Here is a 24,682-nt window from a genome sequence, read left to right as displayed (position 1 = left end):
TACACTGGATCATTCCATCTAATAAATTAGTGAGTCATTTCGCGCCCATATCTACGTGTTGCCCGTTCTGTGTTTACACAGAGGATGTGTTCCATGCGTACGTTGATTGTGCAAGGCTTGTGCCTTTATTTCAATGGCTGAACTACATGGCTGGAAAAATGAAGATCACTTTTTCTCTGCGATCATTTATTTTTGGTTTCAATGATATGAAAGAACATGTACATATGTTGTTTTTGTTTTTAGTGGCCACGGCGAAAATGGCAATTTATTTATCGAGGAAGGAAAAACTGAAAGGAAAGCCGATTGGGCAATGTGATGTCTTGTTCTTTTTTAATGCCTTGATATCTGCAAGACTCAAACTTGAATTTTGTGATTCTGGAAGAAAGAAATGTATTGATGAGTTTATGAACATCTGGTGTTTTGATGGGATCTGCATGGTGCAGGAGAATGAATTATTGATATATTTGTAGGTTTGTTGGGATTGAATCAGTGTGTGGTCGGTTTTTCTGTTGTTGTTTTTCTTTTCTAGTTCATTGTACTGTTTTGATTTCCTGTCATTATCTCTTTTTCTTTTCTGTATTTTTGATTATTGTGCCTGTATTGAATAGTATCTTCACCGACCGACTTCACCGACTCTCTAAAGTACTTGCTAATCGTATGAAGACTGTGATCAGTTCAGTTATACACCCGGACCAGACCTACTGTGTGCCTGGAAAATCTATTTATGATAATATTTTTTTGGTAAGAGATATTATTTCATGCAATAAGTTCCTGCGTGACGATTTTGGGTTGCTGTTTCTTGATCAAACTAAGGCCTTCGATCGTGTTGACCACAAGTACCTTTTTTCTGTCCTGAAAGGAATGGGGTTTGGTGAAACTTTCACCTCTTATGTGAAACTCCTGTATACTAATACTCAATGTATGATGAAGATCAACAATAGGTTATGCTCTCCCTTTCCTTTCCAACGGGGTATTCGCCAAGGTTGCCCCCTCTCTGGGCTTTTATATATAGTCGCCCTTGAACCACTCCTTCGGTCTATTAGACAGCAAATACCTCAGGGAATGAGAAGTATAGAAGGAGCAGAATTTGTGCAGACGGCTTATGCTGATGATGTCTGTGTTTTGATTAGAAGCTCCAATGATGTCTCTGCTTTACAACGTTGTATGCGAGATTTCTCTGCAGCCTCTTCCGGTGGGATCAATTGGAATAAAAGTACAGCATTATGGTGTGGCAAAGGCAATCTCTCTTGTGTATCACCACCCTCACTCCCACACAACCTGGTCTGGAGAACGGACGGGGTTAAATATCTTGGAGTGCATATCGGTAATCGTGAAACAGAAATGAAAAATTGGGAAGGAGTGTTGGAGCAAATTATGCACAGATTGAAAGCATGGGAAGGACTGCTGAGGTCCATCTCCTATCGAGGCCGTACCCTTGTCATAAACAATCTGGTTGCAACAAAATTATGGCACAGAATTATTGCTTTACAGCCATCAAACCAACTAATTATGGCTACTCAGCGAATGCTAGTAAACTTCTTTTGGAGTGGCTACCATTGGCTGAGGCCTGAGATATTGTACTACCCCCGGAAGGAAGGTGGCCAGGGCATTGTGGATATCTCTGGTCGGGTTGTGGCCTTTCGGCTGCAGTCTCTGCAGAGACTACTGTTCGCTGAACAGCTGCCCTGGCGGCCCTTTGCATTTTTTCTGTTACAACAGGCTGGTAGACTGAGAGATGATCGGCAGCTTCTTTTGATAGACCTCGAGCATATAAATTTTGCCTCTCTTCCGAGATTCTATCAGAGTTTATTGGACACTTGGAAAAGGTTTGACGTCCACCGCTTCCTTGAGGGCTATAATTGTCGAATGTTCCTTCAAGAACCCCTTTTCTTCAATAACTTTTTTCCTGGTATCCCTCATAGCCATGCCCTGATTAAAAAATTTATCCAAGGAGGGATTAACAAAGTATGTGATCTGAGAGATTCATCTGGAGTTAAGTGGAAACCTGCTGGTTTGGTGGCAACCTCAGTTGGATCTCGGTCTGTCCGACTTGTAGACCAAGTTGTACGTATAGTCATTAGAAAATTTAGACAGCTAAACATCGGCTGGGAAGGTGTTGGTAACATTGAGGACTTTCGGTTAGGTTTCCCTGAAATCAAAGTGCTCCTTTCGTCTTCTCTTCAGCCGGAGATTGAACATACCCCCCCTTTTCATCTTGTAACTAAGATTGGAATCCGTGATCTCTCTCGACAAAATAAGAATGTACCCCTCTCTGGGAGAACACGAGTAGATTTGTGGTCAGAGCGGTTAGGGTTGGGGTCTCCCTCTACCCCCCTTTGGTCTCACATGTACACCTTACCAATACATGGTGTGTTAGCGGACATACAATGGAGGTTAGCACACTGGGCGCTTCCCTCCAATATTTTTGTCCACCGTATTAACAGCTCACTGCCGGAAACTTGTCCTTTCTGTGACCAGAAGGAGGATTTGTTTCATGCTTATGTACAGTGTCGTAGACTGACATCGCTTTTGTATGAGCGGGGTTGTATGAAAGTGGGGTTGTATGAAAGTGGGGTTGTATGAAAGTGGGGTTGTATGAAAGCGTGGTTGTATGAAAGCGGGGTTGTAACAAAGCGGGGTTGTATGAAAGCAGGGTTGTATGAAAGCGGGGTTGTCTGAATGCGGGGTTGTATGAAAGTGGGGTTGTATGAAAGCGGGGTTGTATGAAAGCGGGGTTGTATGAAAGCGGGGTTGTATGAATGTGGGGTTGTATGAAAGGGGGGTTGTATGAAAGCATTGTTGTATGAAAGCGGGGTTGTAACAAAGTGGGGTTGTATGAAAGCGGGGTTGTATGAAAGTGGGGTTGTATGAATGCGGGGTTGTATAAAAGCAGGGTTGTATGAAAGAGGGGTTGTAATAAAGCATGGTTGTATGAAATTGGGGTTGTATGAAAGTGGGGTTGTATGAAAGTGTGGTTGTATGAAAGCATGGTTGTATGAAAGCTGGGTTGTAGCAAAGCGGGGTTGTATGAAAGAGGGGTTGTATGAAAGCGGGGTTGTATGAAAGCGGGGTTGTATGAAAGCGGGGTTGTATGAATGTGGGATTGTATGAAAGGGGGGTTGTATGAAAGCATTGTTGTATGAAAGCATGGTTGTAGGAAAGCGGGATTGTATGAAAGCGTGGTTGTATGAAAGTGGGGTTGTATGAAAGTGGGGTTGTATGAAAGCGTGGTTGTATGAAAGCGGGGTTGTAACAAAGTGGGGTTGTATGAAAGCGGGGTTGTATGAATGCGGGGTTGTATAAAAGCAGGGTTGTATGAAAGAGGGGTTGTAATAAAGCATGGTTGTATGAAATTGGGGTTGTATGAAAGTGGGGTTGTATGAAAGTGTGGTTGTATGAAAGCGTGGTTGTATGAAAGCTGGGTTGTAGCAAAGCGGGGTTGTATGAAAGAGGGGTTGTATGAAAGCGGGGTTGTATGAAAGCGGGGTTGTATGAAAGCGGGGTTGTATGAATGTGGGATTGTATGAAAGGGGGGTTGTATGAAAGCATTGTTGTATGAAAGCATGGTTGTAGGAAAGCGGGATTGTATGAAAGCGTGGTTGTATGAAAGTGGGGTTGTATGAAAGTGGGGTTGTATGAAAGCGTGGTTGTATGAAAGCGGGGTTGTAACAAAGTGGGGTTGTATGAAAACGTGGTTGCATGAAAGCGTGGTTGTATGAAAGCGTGGTTGTAACAAAGTGGGGTTGTATGAAAACGTGGTTGTATGAAAACGTGGTTGTATGAAAGCGTGGTTGTATGAAAGCAGGGTTGTATGAAAGTGGGGTTGTATGAAAGCGGGGTTGTATGAAAGCGGGGTTGTATGAAAGCGGAGTTGTATGAAAGCGGGGTTGCAACAAAGCGTGGTTGTATGAAAGCGTGGTTGTATGAAAGCAGGGTTGTATGAAAGTGTGGTTGTATGAAAGAGGGGTTGTAAAAAAGCATGGTTGTATGAAAGCGTGGTTGTAACAAAGTGGGGTTGTATGAAAGCGGGGTTGTATGAATGCAGGGTTGTATGAAAGCGGGGTTGTATGAAAGAGGGGTTGTAATAAAGCATAGTTGTATGAAATTGGGGTTGTATGAAAGTGGGGTTGTATGAAAGTGTGGTTGTATGAAAGCGTGGTTGTATGAAAGCTGGGTTGTAGCAAAGCGGGGTTGTATGAAAGCGGGGTTGTATGAAAGCGGGGTTGTATGAAAGCAGGGTTGTCTGAATGCGAGGTTGTATGAAAGTGGGGTTGTATGAAAGTGGGGTTGTATGAATGTGGGGTTGTATGAAAGGGGGGATGTATGAAAGCGTTGTTGTATGAAAGCGTGGTTGTAGGAAAGCGGGGTTGTATGAAAGCGGGATTGTAACAAAGTGGGGTTGTTTGAAAGCGGGGTTGTATGAAAGGGGGGTTGTATGAAAGCGGGGTCGTATGAAAGCGGGGTTGTATGAAAGTAGGGTTGTATGAAAGCGTGGTTGTATGAAAGCGGGGTTGTATGAAAGCGTGGTTGTATGAAAACGTGGTTGTATGAAAGCGGGGTTTTATGACAGTAGGGTTGTATGAAAGCGTGGTTGTTTGAAAGCATGGTTGTATGAACGCGTGGTTGTATGAAAGCGGGGTTGTATGAAAGCGGGGTTGTATGAAAGCGGGGTTGCATGAAAGAGGGGTTGTATGAAAGCATGGTTGTATGAAAGCATGGTTGTATGAAAGCGGGGTTGTATGAAAGTGGGGTTGTATGAAAGCGGGGTTGTATGAATGTGGGGTTGTATGTATGTGGGGTTGTATGAAAGGGGGGTTGTATGAAATTGTTGTTGTATGAAAGCGTGGTTGAAGGAAAGCGGGTTTGGATGAAAGCAGGATTGTATGAAAGCGTGGTTGTATGAAAGCAGGGTTGTATGGAAACGGGGTTGTATGAAAGCGGGGTTGTATGAAAGCGTGGTTGTATGAAAGCGGGGTTGTAACAAAGTGGGGTTGTATGAAAACGTGGTTGTAACAAAGTGGGGTTGATGAAAACGTGGTTGTATGAAAGCGGGGTTGTATGAAAGCGGGTTTGTATGAAAGCGGGGTTGCATGAAAGAGGGGTTGTATGAAAGCGGGGTTGCATGAAAGAGGGGTTGTATGAAAGCATGGTTGCATGAAAGCATGGTTGTATGAACGCGTGGTTGTATGAAAGCGGGGTTGTATGAAAGCGGGGTTGTATGAAAGCGGGGTTGCATGAAAGAGGGGTTGTATGAAAGCATGGTTGCATGAAAGCAGGGTTGTATGTAAGCGGGGTTGTATGAAAGCGGGGTTGTATGAAAGTGGGGTTGTATGAAAGCGGGGTTGTATGAAAGTGGGGTTGCATGAAAGAGGGGTTGTATGAAAGTGGAGTTGTATGAAAGCGGGGTTGCAACAAAGCGGGGTTGTATGAAAGCGGGGTTGTTTGAAAGAGGGGTTGTATGAAAGCGGGGTTGTATGAAAGCGGGGTTGTAGGAAAGTGTGGTTGTATGAAAGCGGGTTTGTAAAAAAGCATGGTTGTATGAAAGCGGGGTTGTATGAAACTGTGGTTGTATGAAAGCGTGGTTGTATGAAAGCGTGGTTTATGAAAGCGGGGTTGTAACAAAGTGGGGTTGTATGAAAGCTGGGTTGTATGAATGTGGGGTTGTATGAAAGCAGTGTTCTATGAAAGAGGGGTTGGAGAAAGCATGGTTGTATGAAAGTGGGGTTGTATGAAAGTGTGGTTGTATGAAAGCGTGGTTGTATGAAAGCGGGGTTGCAACGAAGCGGAGTTGTATGAAAGCGGGGTTGTATTAAAGCGGGGTTGTATGAAAGCGGGGTTGTCTAATTGTGGGGTTGTATGAAAGTGGGGTTGTATGAAAGTGGGGTTGTATGAAAGCGGGGTTGTATGAAAGTGGGGTTGTATGAATGTGGGGTTGTATGAAAGGGGGGTTGTATGAAAACGTGGTTGTATGAAAGCGGGGTTGTATGAAAGTGGGGTTGTATGAAAGCGTGGTTGTATGAAAGCATGGTTGTATGAACGAGTCGTTGTATGAAAGCGGGGTTGCATGAAAGCGGGGTTGTATGAAAGTGGGGTTGCATGAAAGACGGGTTGTATGAAAGCATGGTTGTATGAAAGCATGGTTGTATGAAAGCGGGGTTGTATGAAAGCGGGGTTGTTTGAAAGCGCGGTTGTATGAATGTGGGGTTGTATGAATGTGGGGTTGTATGAAAGGGGGGTTGTATGAAAGCGTTTTGTATGAAAGCGTGGTTGAAGGAAAGCGGGGTTTTTTGAAAGCGGGATTGTATGAAAGCGTGGTTGTATGAAAACGGGGTTGTATGAAAGCGGGGTTGTATGAAAACGTGGTTGTCTGAAAGCGTGGTTGTAACAAAGTGGGGTTGTATGAAAACGTGGTTGTATGAAAGCGGGGTTGTATGAAAGCGGGGTTGTATGAAAGAGAGGCTGCATGAAAGTGGGGTTGTATGAATGCAGGGTTGTATGTGAGCGGGGTTGTATGAAAGCGGGGTTGTATGAAAGAGGGGTTGTATGAAAGCAGGGTTGTATGAAAGTGGGGTTGTATGAAAGAGGGGTTGTATGAAAGCGGAGTTGTATGAAAGCGGGGTTGCAACAAAGCGTGGTTGTATGAAAGCGTGGTTGTATGAAAGCGTGGTTGTATGAAAGCAGGGTTGTATGAAAGCATGGTTGTATGAAAGCGGGGTTGTAACAAAGTGGGGTTGTATGAAAGCGGGGTTGTATGAATGCGGGGTTGTATGAAAGCAGGGTTGTATGAAAGAGGGGTTGTAATAAAGCATGGTTGTATGAAATTGGGGTTGTATGAAAGTGGGGTTGTATGAAAGTGTGGTTGTATGAAAGCGTGGTTGTATGAAAGCTGGGTTGTAGCAAAGCGGAGTTGTATGAAGGCGGGGTTGTATGAAAGCGGGGTTGTATGAAAGCGGGGTTGTCTGAATGCGAGGTTGTATGAAAGTGGGGTTGTATGAAAGTGGGGTTGTATGAATGTGGGGTTGTATGAAAGGGGGGATGTATGAAAGCGTTGTTGTATGAAAGCATGGTTGTAGGAAAGCGGGGTTGTATGAAAGCGGTATTGTAACAAAGTGGGGTTGTTTGAAAGCGGGGTTGTATGAAAGCATGGTTGTATGAAAGCGTGGTTGTATGAAAGGGGGGTTGTATGAAAGCGGGGTTGTCTGAAAGCATGGTTGTATGAAAGCAGGGTTGTATGAAAGCGGGGTTGTATGAAAGTAGGGTTGTATGAAAGCGGGGTTGTATGAATACGTGGTTGTATGAAAGCGGGGTTCTATGAAAGTGGGGTTGTATGGAAGCGTGGTTGTATGAAAGCGTGGTTGTATGAAAGCGGGATTGTATGAAAGCATGGTTGCATGAAAGCATGGTTGTATGAAAGCGGGGTTGTATGAAAGCGTGGTTTTATGGAAGTGTGGTGGTATGAAAGCGTGGTTGTATGAAAGCGGGGTTGTATGAAAGGGGGGTTGTATGAAAGCGGGGTTGTATGAAAGCGTGGTTGTATGAAAGCAGGGTTGTATGAAAGCGGGGTTGTATGAAAGTAGGGTTGTATGAAAGTGTGGTTGTATGAAAGCGTTGTTGTTTGAAAGCATGGTTGTATGAACGCGTGGTTGTATGAAAGCGGGGTTGTATGAAAGCGGGGTTGTATGAAAGCGGGGTTGTATGAATGTGGGGTTGTATGTATGTGGGGTTGTATGAAAGGGGGGTTGTATGAAAGCATGGTTGTATGAAAGCATGGTTGTATGAAAGCGGGGTTGTATGAAAGCGGGGTTGTATAAAAGCGGGGTTGTATGAAAGCGGGGTTGTATGAAAGCGGGGTTGTATGAATGTGGGGTTGTATGTATGTGGGGTTGTATGAAAGGGGGGTTGTATGAAAGTGTTGTTGTATGAAAGCGTGGTTGAAGGAAAGCGGGGTTGTATGAAAGCAGGATTGTATGAAAGCGTGGTTGTATGAAAGCGTGGTTGTATGAAAGCGGGGTTGTATGGAAGCGGGGTTGTATGAAAGCGGGGTTGTATGAAAGCGTGGTTGTATGAAAGCGGGGTTGTAACAAAGTGGGGTTGTATGAAAACGTGGTTGTAACAAAGTGGGGTTGATGAAAACGTGGTTGTATGAAAGCGGGGTTGTATGAAAGCGGGTTTGTATGAAAGAGGGGTTGCATGAAAGCGGGGTTGTATGTAAGCGGGGTTGTATGAAAGCGGGGTTGTATGAAAGTGGGGTTGTATGAAAGCAGGGTTGTATGAAAGTGGGGTTGTATGAAAGAGGGGTTGTATGAAAGCAGAGTTGTATGAAAGCGGGGTTGCAACAAAGCGGGGATGTATGAAAGCGTAGTTGTATGAAAGCGGGGTTGTATGAAAGCAGGGTTGTTTGAAAGAGGGGTTGTATGAAAGCGGGGTTGTCTGAAAGCGGGGTTGTAGGAAAGTGTGGTTGTATGAAAGCGGGTTTGTAAAAAAGCATGGTTGTATGAAAGCGGGGGTGGATGAAACTGTGGTTGTATGAAAGCGTGGTTGTATGAAAGCGTGGTTTATGAAAGCGGGGTTGTAACAAAGTGGGGTTGTATGAAAGCTGGGTTGTATGAATGTGGGGTTGTATGAAAGCAGTGTTCTAAGAAAGAGGGGTTGGAGAAAGCATGGTTGTATGAAAGTGGGGTTGTATGAAAGTGTGGTTGTATGAAAGTGGGGTTGTATGAAAGTGTGGTTGTATGAAAGCGTGGTTGTATGAAAGCGGGTTTGCAACGAAGCGGAGTTGTATGAAAGCGTGGTTGTATTAAAGCGGGGTTGTATGAAAGCAGGGTTGTTTGAAAGAGGGGTTGTATGAAAGCGGGGTTGTCTGAAAGCGGGGTTGTAGGAAAGTGTGGTTGTATGAAAGCGGGTTTGTAAAAAAGCATGGTTGTATGAAAGCGGGGGTGGATGAAACTGTGGTTGTATGAAAGCGTGGTTGTATGAAAGCGTGGTTTATGAAAGCGGGGTTGTAACAAAGTGGGGTTGTATGAAAGCTGGGTTGTATGAATGTGGGGTTGTATGAAAGCAGTGTTCTAAGAAAGAGGGGTTGGAGAAAGCATGGTTGTATGAAAGTGGGGTTGTATGAAAGTGTGGTTGTATGAAAGTGGGGTTGTATGAAAGTGTGGTTGTATGAAAGCGTGGTTGTATGAAAGCGGGTTTGCAACGAAGCGGAGTTGTATGAAAGCGGGGTTGTATTAAAGCGGGGTTGTTTTAAAGCGGGGTTGTATGAAAGCGGGGTTGTCTGAATGCGGGGTTGTATGAAAGTGGGGTTGTATGAAAGCGGGGTTGTATGAAAGCGGGGTTGTATGAAAGTGGGGTTGTATGAAAGCATGGTTGTATGAAAGCATGGTTGTATGAACGAGTGGTTGTATGAAAGCGGGGTTGCATGAAAGCGGTGTTGTATGAAAGTGGGGTTGCATGAAAGACGGGTTGTATGAAAGCATGGTTGTATGAAAGCATGGTTGTATGAAAGCGGGGTTGTATGAAAGTGGGGTTGTTTGAAAGCGCGGTTGTATGAATGTGGGGTTGTATGAATGTGGGGTTGTATGAATGTGGGGTTGTATGAAAGGGGGGTTGTATGAAAGCGTTTTGTATGAAAGTGTGGTTGAAGGAAAGCGGGGTTTTTTGAAAGCGGGATTGTATGAAAGCGTGGTTGTATGAAAGCGGGGTTGTATGAAAGTGGGGTTGTATGAAAGCGTGGTTGTATGAAAGCGTGGTTGTAACAAAGTGGGGTTGTATGAAAACGTGGTTGTCTGAAAGCGTGGTTGTAACAAAGTGGGGTTGTATGAAAACGTGGTTGTATGAAAGCGGGGTTGTATGAAAGCGGGGATGTATGAAAGAGGGGCTGCATGAAAGTGGGGTTGTATGAATGCAGGGTTGTATGTGAGCGGGGTTGTATGAAAGCGGGGTTGTATGAAAGAGGGGTTGTATGAAAGCAGGGTTGTATGAAAGTGGGGTTGTATGAAAGAGGGGTTGTATGAAAGCGGAGTTGTATGAAAGCGGGGTTGTATGAAAGCGGGGTTGTATGAAAGCGGGGTTGTATGAAAGTGTGGTTGTATGAAAGCGGGTTTGTAAAAAAGCATGGTTGTATGAAAGCGGGGTTGTATGAAACTGTGGTTGCATGAAAGTGTTGTTGTATGAAAGCACGGTTGTATGAAAGCGGGGTTGTAACAAAGTGGGGTTGTATGAAAGCTTGGTTGTATGAATGCAGGGTTGTATGAAAGCAGTGTTCTATGAAAGAGGGGTTGTAAGGAAGCATGGTTGTATGAAAGCGTTGTTGTATGAAAGTGTGGTTGTATGAAAGCGTGGTTGTATGAAAGCGGGGTTGCAACAAAGCGGGGTTGTATGAAAGCGGGGTTGTATGAAAGTGGGGTTGTATGAAAGCGGGGTTGTATGAAAGCGGGGTTGTATGAAAGCGGGGTTGTATGAAAGTGGGGTTGTATGAAAGCGTTGTTGTATGAAAGCGTGGTTGTAGGAAAGCGGGGTTGTATGAAAGTGGGGTTGTATGAAAGCGTGCTTGGATGAAAGTGTGGTTGTTTGAAAGCGTGGTTGTATGAAATGGTGGTTGTAACAAAGTGGGGTTGTAACAAAGTGGGGTTGTATGAAAACATGGTTGTATGAAAACGTGGTTGTATGAAAGTGTGGTTGTATGAAAGCAGGGTTGTATGAAAGCGGGGTTGTATGAAAGTAGGGTTGTATGTAAGCGGGGATGTATGAAAGCGGGGTTCTATGAAAGCGGGGTTGTATGAAAGAGGGGTTGTATGAAAGCAGGGTTGTATGAAAGTGGGGTTGTATGAAAGCGGGTTGTATGAAAGTGGGGTTGCATGAAAGCGTTGTTGTATGAAAGCGTGGTTGTAGGAAAGCGGGGTTGTATGAAAGTGGGGTTGTATGAAAGCGTGCTTGGATGAAAGCGTGGTTGTTTGAAAGCGTGGTTGTATGAAATGGTGGTTGTAACAAAGTGGGGTTGTAACAAAGTGGGGTTGTATGAAAACATGGTTGTATGAAAACGTGGTTGTATGAAAGTGTGGTTGTATGAAAGCAGGGTTGTATGAAAGCAGGTTTGTATGAAAGTGGGTTTGTATGAATGCGGGGTTGTATGTAAGCGGGGATGTATGAAAGCGGGGTTCTATGAAAGCGGGGTTGTATGAAAGAGGGGTTGTATGAAAGCAGGGTTGTATGAAAGTGGGGTTGTATGAAAGAGGGGTTGTATGAAAGTGGAGTTGTATGAAAGCGGGGTTGCAACAAAGCGGGGTTGTATGAAAGCGTGGTTGTATGGAAGCGGGGTTGTATGAAAGCGTGGTTGTATGAAAGCGGGGTTGTAACAAAGTGGGGTTGTATGAAAACGTGGTTGTATGAAAGTGTGGTTGTATGAAAGCGTTGTTGTAACAAAGTGGGGTTGTATGAAAACGTGGTTGTATGAAAGCATGGTTGTATGAAAGCGGGGTTGTATGAAAGAGGGGTTGCATGAAAGCGGGGTTGCATGAATGCGGGATTGTATGTCAGCGGGGTTGTATGAAAGCGGGTTTGTATGAAAGCGGGTTTGTATGAAAGCGGGATTGTATGAAAGCGGGGTTGTATGAAAGAGGGGTTGTATGAAAGTGTGGTTGTATGAAAGCGGGGTTGTATGAAAGCCTGGTTGTATCAAAGCGGGGTTGTATGAAAGCGGGGTTGTCTGAATGCGGGGTTGTATGAAAGTGGGGTTGTATGAAAGCGGGGTTGTATGAAAGCGGGGTTGAATGAAAGTGGGGTTGTATGAATGTGGGGTTGTATGAACGAGTGGTTGTATGAAAGCGGGGTTGCATGAAAGCGGGGTTGTATGAAAGTGGGGTTGCATGAAAGACGGGTTGTATGAAAGCATGGTTGTATGAAAGCATGGTTGTATGAAAGCGGGGTTGTATGAAAGCGGGGTTGTTTGAAAGCGCGGTTGTATGAATGTGGGGTTGTATGAATGTGGGGTTGTATGAAAGGGGGGTTGTATGAAAGCGTTTTGTATGAAAGCGTGGTTGAAGGAAAGCGGGGTTTTTTGAAAGCGGGATTGTATGAAAGCGTGGTTGTATGAAAGCGGGGTTGTATGAAAGTGGGGTTGTATGAAAGCATGGTTGTATGAAAGCGGGGTTGTAACAAAGTGGGGTTGTATGAAAACGTGGTTGTCTGAAAGCGTGGTTGTAACAAAGTGGGGTTGTATGAAAACGTGGTTGTATGAAAGCGGGGTTGTATGAAAGCGGGGATGTATGAAAGAGGGGCTGCATGAAAGTGGGGTTGTATGAAAGCGGGGTTGTATGAAAGAGGGGTTGTATGAAAGCAGGGTTGTATGAAAGTGGGGTTGTATGAAAGAGGGGTTGTATGAAAGCGGAGTTGTATGAAAGCGGGGTTGTATGAAAGCGGGGTTGTATGCAAGCGGGGTTGTATGAAAGTGTGGTTGTATGACAGCGGGTTTGTAAAAAAGCATGGTTGTATGAAAGCGGGGTTGTATGAAACTGTGGTTGCATGAAAGTGTTGTTGTATGAAAACACGGTTGTATGAAAGTGGGGTTGTAACAAAGTGGGGTTGTATGAAAGCTTGGTTGTATGAATGCAGGGTTGTATGAAAGCAGTGTTCTATGAAAGAGGGGTTGTAAGGAAGCATGGTTGTATGAAAGCGTTGTTGTATGAAAGTGTGGTTGTATGAAAGCGTGGTTGTATGAAAGCGGGGTTGCAACAAAGCGGGGTTGCAACAAAGCGGGGTTGTATGAAAGCGGGGTTGTATGAAAGCGGGGTTGTATGAAAGCGGGGTTGTATGAAAGCGGGTTGTATGAAAGTGGGGTTGCATGAAAGCGTTGTTGTATGAAAGCGTGGTTGTAGGAAAGCGGGGTTGTATGAAAGTGGGGTTGTATGAAAGCGTGCTTGGATGAAAGCGTGGTTGTTTGAAAGCGTGGTTGTATGAAATGGTGGTTGTAACAAAGTGGGGTTGTAACAAAGTGGGGTTGTATGAAAACATGGTTGTATGAAAACGTGGTTGTATGAAAGTGTGGTTGTATGAAAGCAGGGTTGTATGAAAGCAGGTTTGTATGAAAGCGGGTTTGTATGAATGCGGGGATGTATGTAAGCGGGGATGTATGAAAGCGGGGTTCTATGAAAGAGGGGTTGTATGAAAGTGGAGTTGTATGAAAGCGGGGTTGCAACAAAGCGGGGTTGCAACAAAGCGGGGTTGTATGAAAGCGTGGTTGTATGGAAGCGGGGTTGTATGAAAGCGGGGTTGTATGAAAGCGGGGTTGTATGAAAGCGGGATTGTATGAATGTGTGGTTTTATGAAAGAGGGGTTGTAAAAAGCATGGTTGTATGAAAGCGGGGTTGTATGAAAGTGTGGTTGTATGAAAGCGTGGTTGTATGAAAGCGGCGTTGTAACAAAGTGGGGTTGTATGAAAGCGGGGTTGTATGAATGTGGGGTTGTATGAAACCAGGGTTGTATGAAAGAGGGGTTGTAATACAGCATGGTTGTATGAAAGTGGGGTTGTATGAAAGTGGGGTTGTATGAAAGTGTGGTTGTATGAAAGCGTGGTTGTATGAAAGCGGGGTTGTAGCAAAGCGGGGTTGTATGAAAACGGGGTTGTATGAAAGCGGGGTTGTATGAAAACGTGGTTGTATGAAAGCGTGGTTGTATGAAAGCGGTGTTGCATGAAAGTGGGGTTGTATGAAAGCGGGGTTGCATGAAAGAGGGGTTGTATGAAAGCATGGTTGTTTGAAAGCATGGTTTTACGAAAGCGGGGTTGTATGAAAGCGGGGTTGTATGAATGTGGGGTTGTGTGAATGTGGGGTTGTATGAAAGGGGGGTTGTATGAAAGCGTTGTTGTATGAAAGCGTGGTTGTAGGAAAGCGGGGTTGTATGAAAGCGGGATTGTATGAAAGCGTGGTTGTATGAAAGTGGGGTTGTATGAAAGCGGGGTTGTATGAAAGCGTGGTTGTATGAAAGCGGGGTTGTAACAAAGTGGGGTTGTATGAAAACGTGGTTGTATGAAAGTGTGGTTGTATGAAAGCGTTGTTGTAACAAAGTGGGGTTGTATGAAAACGTGGTTGTATGAAAGCATGGTTGTATGAAAGCGGGGTTGTATGAAAGAGGGGTTGCATGAAAGCGGGGTTGCATGAATGCGGGATTGTATGTCAGCGGGGTTGTATGAAAGCGGGTTTGTATGAAAGCGGGGTTGTATGAAAGCGGGATTGTATGAAAGCGGGGTTGTATGAAAGCGGGGTTGTATGAAAGTGTGGTTGTATGAAAGCGGGGTTGTATGAAAGCCTGGTTGTATCAAAGCGGAGTTGTATGAAACCGGGGTTGTATGAAAGCATGGTTGTATGAAAGCGGGGTTGTAACAAAGTGGGGTTGTAACAAAGTGGAGTTGTATGAAAGCGTGGTTGTATGAAAGTGGGATTGTATGAAAGCGTGGTTGTATGAAAGCGTGGTTGTATGAAAGCGTGGTTGTATGAAAGCGGGAATGTTTGAAAGCGGGGTTGTAACAAAGTGGAGTTGTAACAAAGCGGGGTTGTATGAAAGTGGGGTTGTAACAAAGTGGAGTTGTATGAAAGCGGGGTTGTATGAAAGCGTTGGTGTATGAAAGCGGGGTTGTATGAAAGTGTGGTTGTAACAAAGTGGCGTTGTATGAAAGCGGGGTTGTATGAAAACGTGGTTGTATGGAAGTGTGGTTGTATGAAAGCAGGGTTGTATGAAAGCAGGGTTGTATGAAAGCGGGGTTGTATGAAAGCGTGGTTGTATGAAAGCGGGAATGTATGAAAGCGGGGTTGTATGAAAGCGGGGTTGTATGAAAGCGGGGTTGTAACAAAGTGGAGTTGTAACAAAGCGGGGTTGTATGAAAGCGGGGTTGTATGAAAGCGGGGTTGTAACAAAGTGGAGTTGTATGAAAGCGGGGTTGTAACAAAGTGGAGTTGTAACCAAGCGGGGTTGTATGAAAGCGGGGTTGTATGAAAGTGGGGTTGTAACAAAGTGGAGTTGTATGAAAGCTGGGTTGTATGAAAGCGTGGTTGTATGAAAGCGTTGGTGTATGAAAGCGGGGTTGTAACAAAGTGGGGTTGTATGAAAGCGTGGTTGTAACTACCGTACTCCGGGGTTGTATAACCCTACCCCATAATATCAAAAATGGAATTTAGTTTGCAATATGAGTACCGTGTGCCTAAGGACATCTCTCAAGGGAGCAACGTTGTTGAAGCACCAAGTGCCTCATGAAGCACCATGGTGTCTTATGAACTATCTTTTGTAGTACCATGGTGTGTTATGGAATTACAGATGTCTCATGGCAACACATTCGTGTCTTATGGAGGTACAGATGTCTCATGGCAACACCATCTTGTCTTATGGAGGTACAGATATCTCATGTCAACCCCATGGTGTTTTATGGAAGTACAGTTTTGTCATGGGAACCCCCTGGTGTTTTATGGAAGTACAAATATCTCATGGAAATCCCCTGGTGTTTTATGGAAGTACAGATATGTCATGGCAATCCCCTGGTGTTTTATGGAAGTACAGATATCTCATGGCAATCCCCTGGTGTTTTATGGAAGTACAGATATCTCATGGCAATCCCATGGTGTTTTATGGAAGTACAGATATCTCATGGCAATCCCCTGGTGTTTTATGGAAGTACAGATATCTCATGGCAATCCCATGGTGTTTTATGGAAGTACAGATATCTCATGACAATCCCCTGGTGTTTTATGGAAGTACAGATATCTCATGACAATCCCATGGTGTTTTATGGAAGTACAGATATCTCATGACAATCCCATGGTGTTTTATGGAAGTACAGATATCTCATGGCAATCCCCTGGTGTTTTATGGAAGTACAGATATCTCATGGAAATCCCCTGGTGTTTTATGGACGTACAGATATCTCATGGCAATCCCCTGGTGTTTTATGGAAGTACAGATATCTCATGGAAATCCCCTGGTGTTTTATGGAAGTACAGATATCTCATGGCAATCCCCTGGTGTTTTATGGAAGTACAGATATCTCATGGAAATCCCCTGGTGTTTTATGGAAGTACAGATATCTCATGGAAATCCCCTGGTGTTTTATGGAAGTACAGATATCTCATGGAAATCCCCTGGTGTTTTATGGAAGTACAGATACCTCATGGAAATCCCATGGTGTTTTATGGAAGTACAGATATCTCTTGGCAATCCCATGGTGTTTTATGGAAGTACAAAGGCGTCTCATGGCAACCCCATGGTGTTTATGCAAACACTGGGGATTAATTGACACATTTTTACAAGGTGTGTGACATTATCCTTATTCAAATACCGTATATATGAAGATCAAGCATGTGTTGCTGATATTCCACAATAAAAAAGGAATGTTGGTTGAGCTTGCGCCCAATTGCTTGAATCAAAACCGTTCTTTAAATATGAAAAACTGGCGTATTATGTTTGACTCCACATCATTCGCTTATCTTTTTCATGAGCCTCGATATCTGTATTTTAAACAGTAATTATTCTGGATCAGCTTGTCTTAAGCCTCCAGTCCTGTGGGGTAATTCATTTTTGCAAACAGACCAGCATATGGCAAGTGGCAGCATCATCACTTTAATGAATATCCCTACCGGCTATCCAGGCCTAGCACAGCCCTTGTAGCTTCCATTGGGCCTAATCCTTCCCATTGGCTTGACCAAACCATTTTGATTCCTGGTAGCAGATTAGAGCACTTCTCATTGTCCCTTCTGTGCCACTGCTTAACATAATCTGCTTAAGGCAGCACAGAGCATGTAAAATGGGCAGCAAATGTCAATGATGTTGTGTGGCTGGTCACCATTGATAGGATGATAATCACCGGTGCCAGGAGCTGACTCACAGGACATAGTCTTTATCAGTGCATCTGTGGCCTTGTTTAGTTGAGGTCTGATTCTCGAGCGACGCCGACCTGTCAAACCTCATTAGGATTACTTATGTTTGCCGAGGTTCTTGTTGGTTGTTTCACAGAACAGGTCATGCCATCTTTAACCTTAATGAAACTCATTGCAGGACGCTAATGCCTCCTGATATATTCCACACCCTCCCCCCATTAGTGTGCACAGTCGAATTTATTTTTTAGTATATATAATCTAGGCTCACAGAAAATTGAGGCTTTGAATGATTGTTAAGGACATGCATCTTTGATGTAACGTGTAAAAAAAGAAAAGAAATACAATTATAGTAATCTGCATACTGTATAAATAATCACTCACAATAATCTCCATGAGCATTCTCACCCATTCTACTTCGAATATCGTCGATTTTTTCACCATCTCACCATTCAGAAAAGGTTTACTGGGTTTTAAAAACACAATCTCACCATTCAGAAAAGGTTTACTGGGTTTTAAAAACACAATCTCACCATTCAGAAAAGGTTTACTGGGTTTTAAAAACACCATCTCACCATTCAGAAAAGGTTTACTGGTTTTTAAATACACCATCTCACCATTCAGAAAAGGTTTACTGGTTTTTAAATACACCATCTCACCATTCAGAAAAGGTTTACTAGTTTTTAAAAACACCATCTCACCATTCAGAAAAGTTTTACTAGTTTTTAAAAACACTATCTCACCATTCAGAAAAGTTTTACTAGTTTTTAAAAACACCATCTCACCATTCAGAAAAGTTTTACTAGTTTTTAAAAACACCATCTCACCATTCAGAAAAGGTTTACTAGTTTTTAAAAACACCATCTCACCATTCAGAAAAGGTTTACTAGTTTTTAAAAACACCATCTCACCATTCAGAAAAGTTTTACTAGTTTTTAAAAACACCATCTCACCATTCAGAAAAGTTTTACTAGTTTTTAAAAACACCATCTCACCATTCAGAAAAGTTTTACTAGTTTTTAAAAACACTATCTCACCATTCAGAAAAGTTTTACTAGTTTTTAAAAACACCATCTCACCATTCAGAAAAGTTTTACTAGTTTTTAAAAACACCATCTCACCATTCAGAAAAGTTTTACTAGTTTTTAAAAACACCATCTCACCATTCAGAAAAGTTTTACTAGTTTTTAAAAACACTATCTCACCATTCAGAAAAGTTTTACTGGTTTTTAAAAACACCATCTCACCATTCAGAAAAGGTTTACTGGGTTTTAAAAACACCATCTCACCATTCAGAAAAGGTTTACTAGTTTTTAAAAACACCATCTCACCATTCAGAAAAGGTTTACTAGTTTTTAAAAACATCATCTCACCATTCAGAAAGGTTTACTAGTTTTTAAAAACACCATCTCACCATTCAGAAAAGGTTTGCTGGTTTTTAAAAACACCATCTCACCATTCAGAAAAGGTTTACTGGTTTTTTAAAACACTATCTCACCATTCAGAAAAGGTTTACTGGTTTTTAAAAACACCATCTCACCATTCAGAAAAGGTTTACTAGTTTTTAAAAACACCATCTCACCATTCAGAAAAGGTTTACTGGTTTTTAAAAACACCATCTCACCATTCAGAAAAGGTTTACTGGTTTTTAAAAACACCATCTCACCATTCAGAAAAGGTTTACTGGTTTTTAAAAACACCATCTCACCATTCAGAAAAGGCTTACTGGTTTTTTAAAATACCATCTCACCATTCAGAAAAGGTTTACTGGTTTTCAAAAACACCATCTCACCATTCAGAAAAGGTTTACTGGTTTTTAAAAACACGATCTCACGATTCAGAAAAGTTTCCTGGTTTTTAAAAACACCATCTCACCATTCAGAAAAGGTTTACTGGTTTTTAAAAACACCATCTCACCATTCAGAAAAGTTTACTGGTTTTTAAAAACACCATCTCGCCATTCATAAAAGGTTTACTGGTTTTTAAAAACACCATCTCACCATTCAGAAAAGTTTACTGGTTTTTAAAAACACTATCTCACCATTCAGAAAGGTTTACTGGTTTTTAAAAACACCATCTCACCATTCAGAAAAGTTTTACTGGTTTTTAAAAACACTATCTCACCATTCAGAAAAGTTTTACTGGTTTTTAAAAACACCATGTCACCATTCAGAAAGTTTTACTGGTTTTGAAAAACACTATCTCACCATTCAGAAAAGTTTCACTGGTTTTTAAAAACACCATCTCACAATTCAGAAAAGTTTTACTTGTTTTTAAAAACACCATCTCACCATTCAGAAAAGTTTTACTGGTTTTTAAAAACACCATCTCGCCATTCATAAAAGGTTTACTGGTTTTTAAAAACACCATCTCACCATTCAGAAAAGTTTTACTAGTTTTTTAAAACACCATCTCACCATTCAGAAAGGTTTACTGGTTTTTAAAAACACTATCTCACCATTCAGAAAAGTTTTACTGGTTTTTAAAAACTCCATCTCACCATTCAGAAAGGTTTACTGGTTTTTAAAAACACCATCTCACCATTCAGAAAAGTTTTACTGGTTTTTAAATACACCATCTCACCATTCAGAAAACGTTTACTGGTTTTTAAAAACACCATCTCCCCATCCAGAAAAGGTTTACTGGTTTTTAAAAACACCATCTCCCCATCCAGAAAAGGTTTACTGGTTTTTAAAAACACCATCTCACCATTCAGAAAAGGTTTACTGGTTTTTAAAAACACCATCTCACCATTCAGAAAAGGTTTACTGGTTTTTAAAAACACCATCTCACCATTCAGAAAAGGTTTACTAGTTTTTAAAAACACCATCTCACCATTCAGAAAAGGTTTCCTAGTTTTTTAAAATACCATCTCACCATTCAGAAAAGGTTTACTGGTTTTCAAAAACACCATCTCACCATTCAGAAAAGGTTTACTGGTTTTTAAAAACACGATCTCACGATTCAGAAAAGTTTCCTGGTTTTTAAAAACACCATCTCACCATTCAGAAAAGGTTTACTGGTTTTTAAAAACACCATCTCACCATTCAGAAAAGTTTACTGGTTTTTAAAAACACCATCTCGCCATTCATAAAAGGTTTACTGGTTTTTAAAAACACCATCTCACCATTCAGAAAAGTTTACTGGTTTTTAAAAACACTATCTCACCATTCAGAAAGGTTTACTGGTTTTTAAAAACACCATCTCACCATTCAGAAAAGTTTTACTGGTTTTTAAAAACACTATCTCACCATTCAGAAAAGTTTTACTGGTTTTTAAATACACCATCTCACCATTCAGAAAACGTTTACTGGTTTTTAAAAACACCATCTCCCCATCCAGAAAAGGTTTACTGGTTTTTAAAAACACCATCTCCCCATCCAGAAAAGGTTTACTGGTTTTTAAAAACACCATCTCACCATTCAGAAAAGGTTTACTGGTTTTTAAAAACACCATCTCACCATTCAGAAAAGGTTTACTGGTTTTTAAAAACACCATCTCACCATTCAGAAAAGGTTTACTAGTTTTTAAAAACACCATCTCACCATTCAGAAAAGGTTTCCTAGTTTTTTAAAATACCATCTCACCATTCAGAAAAGGTTTACTGGTTTTCAAAAACACCATCTCACCATTCAGAAAAGGTTTACTGGTTTTTAAAAACACGATCTCACGATTCAGAAAAGTTTCCTGGTTTTTAAAAACACCATCTCACCATTCAGAAAAGGTTTACTGGTTTTTAAAAACACCATCTCACCATTCAGAAAAGGTTTACTGGTTTTTAAAAACACCATCTCACCATTCAGAAAAGGCTTACTGGTTTTTTAAAATACCATCTCACCATTCAGAAAAGGTTTACTGGTTTTCAAAAACACCATCTCACCATTCAGAAAAGGTTTACTGGTTTTTAAAAACACGATCTCACGATTCAGAAAAGTTTCCTGGTTTTTAAAAACACCATCTCACCATTCAGAAAAGGTTTACTGGTTTTTAAAAACACCATCTCACCATTCAGAAAAGTTTACTGGTTTTTAAAAACACCATCTCGCCATTCATAAAAGGTTTACTGGTTTTTAAAAACACCATCTCACCATTCAGAAAAGTTTACTGGTTTTTAAAAACACTATCTCACCATTCAGAAAGGTTTACTGGTTTTTAAAAACACCATCTCACCATTCAGAAAAGTTTTACTGGTTTTTAAAAACACTATCTCACCATTCAGAAAAGTTTTACTGGTTTTTAAAAACACCATGTCACCATTCAGAAAGTTTTACTGGTTTTGAAAAACACTATCTCACCATTCAGAAAAGTTTCACTGGTTTTTAAAAACACCATCTCACAATTCAGAAAAGTTTTACTTGTTTTTAAAAACACCATCTCACCATTCAGAAAAGTTTTACTGGTTTTTAAAAACACCATCTCGCCATTCATAAAAGGTTTACTGGTTTTTAAAAACACCATCTCACCATTCAGAAAAGTTTTACTAGTTTTTTAAAACACCATCTCACCATTCAGAAAGGTTTACTGGTTTTTAAAAACACTATCTCACCATTCAGAAAAGTTTTACTGGTTTTTAAAAACTCCATCTCACCATTCAGAAAGGTTTACTGGTTTTTAAAAACACCATCTCACCATTCAGAAAAGTTTTACTGGTTTTTAAATACACCATCTCACCATTCAGAAAACGTTTACTGGTTTTTAAAAACACCATCTCCCCATCCAGAAAAGGTTTACTGGTTTTTAAAAACACCATCTCCCCATCCAGAAAAGGTTTACTGGTTTTTAAAAACACCATCTCACCATTCAGAAAAGGTTTACTGGTTTTTAAAAACACCATCTCACCATTCAGAAAAGGTTTACTGGTTTTTAAAAACACCATCTCACCATTCAGAAAAGGTTTACTAGTTTTTAAAAACACCATCTCACCATTCAGAAAAGGTTTCCTAGTTTTTTAAAATACCATCTCACCATTCAGAAAAGGTTTACTGGTTTTCAAAAACACCATCTCACCATTCAGAAAAGGTTTACTGGTTTTTAAAAACACGATCTCACGATTCAGAAAAGTTTCCTGGTTTTTAAAAACACCATCTCACCATTCAGAAAAGGTTTACTGGTTTTTAAAAACACGATCTCACGATTCAGAAAAGTTTACTGGTTTTTAAAAACACCATCTCGCCATTCATAAAAGGTTTACTGGTTTTTAAAAACACCATCTCACCATTCAGAAAAGTTTACTGGTTTTTAAAAACACTATCTCACCATTCAGAAAGGTTTACTGGTTTTTAAAAACACCATCTCACCATTCAGAAAAGTTTTACTGGTTTTTAAAAACACTATCTCACCATTCAGAAAAGTTTTACTGGTTTTTAAATACACCATCTCACCATTCAGAAAACGTTTACTGGTTTTTAAAAACACCATCTCCCCATCCAGAAAAGGTTTACTGGTTTTTAAAAACACCATCTCCCCATCCAGAAAAGGTTTACTGGTTTTTAAAAACACCATCTCACCATTCAGAAAAGGTTTACTGGTTTTTAAAAACACCATCTCACCATTCAGAAAAGGTTTACTGGTTTTTAAAAACACCATCTCACCATTCAGAAAAGTTTTACTGGTTTTTAAAAACACTATCTCACCATTCAGAAAAGTTTTACTAGTTTTTAAAAACACCATCTCACCATTCAGAAAAGTTTTACTAGTTTTTAAAAACACCATCTCACCATTCAGAAAAGTTTTACTAGTTTTTAAAAACACTATCTCACCATTCAGAAAAGTTTTACTGGTTTTTAAAAACACCATCTCACCATTCAGAAAAGGTTTACTGGGTTTTAAAAACACCATCTCACCATTCAGAAAAGGTTTACTAGTTTTTAAAAACACCATCTCACCATTCAGAAAAGGTTTACTGGTTTTTAAAAACACCATCTCACCATTCAGAAAAGTTTACTGGTTTTTAAAAACACCATCTCGCCATTCATAAAAGGTTTACTGGTTTTTAAAAACACCATCTCACCATTCAGAAAAGTTTACTGGTTTTTAAAAACACTATCTCACCATTCAGAAAGGTTTACTGGTTTTTAAAAACACCATCTCACCATTCAGAAAAGTTTTACTGGTTTTTAAAAACACTATCTCACCATTCAGAAAAGTTTTACTGGTTTTTAAAAACACCATATCACCATTCAGAAAGTTTTACTGGTTTTGAAAAACACTATCTCACCATTCAGAAAAGTTTCACTGGTTTTTAAAAACACCATCTCACAATTCAGAAAAGTTTTACTTGTTTTTAAAAACACCATCTCACCATTCAGAAAAGTTTTACTGGTTTTTAAAAACACCATCTCGCCATTCATAAAAGGTTTACTGGTTTTTAAAAACACCATCTCACCATTCAGAAAAGTTTTACTAGTTTTTTAAAACACCATCTCACCATTCAGAAAGGTTTACTGGTTTTTAAAAACACTATCTCACCATTCAGAAAAGTTTTACTGGTTTTTAAAAACTCCATCTCACCATTCAGAAAGGTTTACTGGTTTTTAAAAACACCATCTCACCATTCAGAAAAGTTTTACTGGTTTTTAAATACACCATCTCACCATTCAGAAAACGTTTACTGGTTTTTAAAAACACCATCTCCCCATCCAGAAAAGGTTTACTGGTTTTTAAAAACACCATCTCCCCATCCAGAAAAGGTTTACTGGTTTTTAAAAACACCATCTCCCCATTCAGAAAAGTTTTACTGGTTTTTAAAAACAGTATCTCACCATTCAGAAAAGATTTACTGGTTTTTAAGAACACTGTCTCACCATTCAGAAAAGGTTTACTGGTTTTTAAAAACACCATCTCACCATTCAGAAAAGTTTTACTGTTTTTTAAAAACACTATCCCACCATTCAGAAAAGGTTTACTGGTTTTTAAAAACACCATCTCCCCCATTCAGAAAAGTTTTACTGGTTTCTAAAAACACCAGCTCACCATTCAGAAAAGATTTACTGGTTTTTAAGAACACTGTCTCCCCATTCAGAAAAGTTTTACTCGTTTTTAAAAACACCATCTCCCCATTCAGAAAAGTTTTACTGGTTTTTAAAAACACTATCTCACCATTCAGAAAAGATTTACTGGTTTTTAAGAACACCGTCTCACCATTCAGAAAAGGTTTACTGGTTTTTAAAAGCACCAGCTCACCATTCAGAAAAGGTTTACTGGTTTTTTAAAAACACAATCTCACCATTCAGAAAAGTTTTACTGTTTTTTAAAAACACCATCTCACCATTCAGAAAAGTTTTAATGGTTTTTAAAAACACTATCACCATTCAGAAAAGGTTTACTGGTTTTTAAAAACACCATCTCACCATTCAGAAAAGGTTTACTGGTTTTTAAAAACACCATCGCACCATTCAGAAAAGGTTTACTGGTTTTTAAAAACACCATCTCACCATTCTGAAAAGGTTTACTGGTTTTTAAAAACACCATCTCACCATTCTGAAAGTTTTACTGGTTTTTAAAAACACCATCTCACCATTCAGAAAAGATTTACTGGTTTTTAAAAACACCATCTCACCATTCAAAAAAGTTTTACTGCTTTTTAAAAACACCATCTCACCATTCAGAAAGGTTTACTGGTTTTTAAAAACACGATCTCACCATTCAAAAAAGTTTTACTGGTTTTTAAAAACACCATCTCACCATTCAGAAAGGTTTACTGGTTTTTAAAAACACCATCTCACCATTCAGAAAAGGTTTACTGGTTTTTAAAAACACCATCTCACCATTCAGAAAAGTTTTACTGGTTTTTAAAAACACCATCTCACCATTCAGAAAAGATTTACTGG

The sequence above is a fragment of the Myxine glutinosa genome, chromosome 9 (assembly GCF_964187855.1).
Source record: "Myxine glutinosa chromosome 9, kmMyxGlut1.1, whole genome shotgun sequence".
In the NCBI taxonomy this organism is placed as follows: Eukaryota; Metazoa; Chordata; class Myxini; order Myxiniformes; family Myxinidae; genus Myxine; species Myxine glutinosa.
The sequence above is the reverse complement of the archived record's forward strand: the minus strand, read 5'-3'. Positions refer to the sequence as shown.